The 978-nt window shown below is 52.0% G+C and overlaps 1 pseudogene; it reads left to right on the top strand.

Annotated features, from left to right (window-relative positions):
• The first annotated feature begins 390 nt into the window (after positions 1 to 390).
• On the top strand, positions 391 to 695 carry LOC142246276 (histone H4-like; annotated as a pseudogene).
• The last annotated feature ends 283 nt before the right edge of the window (positions 696 to 978 follow it).

Below are 978 nucleotides of genomic sequence, written 5' to 3'. Positions count from 1 at the left end.
CGGACCTCCTGCTTGTAGCTGTGGAATTGATCTGTACATAGACTGCAGGAATAAGCGACTGGGGAGATAATGACGGAGATCTGGAAAGGTGCTTACATAACACATTAGTGTTCGGTGGATTTTATCTATGGACTGTATTTGGGCTAATTCTCATGGGGAAGAAGTTATATTAGAGTCAAAAGAACTGCAGAAGCAGAAAGGGCGCTAAATTCAAACTCCCTAACAGTTCCGTATTCAGCCAATCAGCAGAGGAAAGGGCGGAGTTCTCAGTCTGTAAAACACGCCCGGAGACGCGTCATCTCCTCAGTTCTCCTTCTGGTCCGACCATCCTCTACATAAAGGAGGAGTCGGCGGCAGTTCATCACTTGTTCTGTTCTAACTATCGTGAAGATGTCTGGTCGCGGTAAAGGAGGAAAAGGTCTCGGGAAAGGCGGCGCCAAGCGGCACAGGAAGGTGCTCCGTGATAACATCCAGGGCATCACCAAGCCCGCCGTCTCGCCCGCAGAGGAGGCGTCAAGCGCATCTCTGGCCTCATCTACGAAGAGACTCGCGGAGTCCTGAAAGTTTTCCTGGAGAATGTGATCCGTGACGCCGTCACCTACACCGAGCACGCCAAGAGGAAGACCGTCACCGCCATGGACGTGGTGTACGCGCTGAAGCGCCAGGGCCGCACTCTCTACGGCTTCGGAGGTTAATTCTGCTCTATTCTGTCCTCACAACACAAAGGCTCTTTTCAGAGCCACCCACATCTACCTGAAAGGCTACAATGTCCTGCTGCTGTGGGGTGAGCGGAGGGCGGATCTCCTGTGCCCTGGTGAATGCTGTTCGCTCTCACTGATCTATCATGTGGCTGATCATGTAACACCGGGTACATGATGGGGGTGGTATAGCCGAACATGGAGATATCTGAGCACAGTCCATATCCTGCTGTGCTGCGGTCACTACAGAGTAAGAAGCAAAGTTCTGCTGTGAGATTAA

Source organism: Anomaloglossus baeobatrachus, chromosome 7, assembly GCF_048569485.1.
Source record: "Anomaloglossus baeobatrachus isolate aAnoBae1 chromosome 7, aAnoBae1.hap1, whole genome shotgun sequence".
In the NCBI taxonomy this organism is placed as follows: Eukaryota; Metazoa; Chordata; class Amphibia; order Anura; family Aromobatidae; genus Anomaloglossus; species Anomaloglossus baeobatrachus.
Note: the sequence above shows the minus strand (reverse complement) of the source record. Positions and strands in the feature narration are given on the sequence as shown.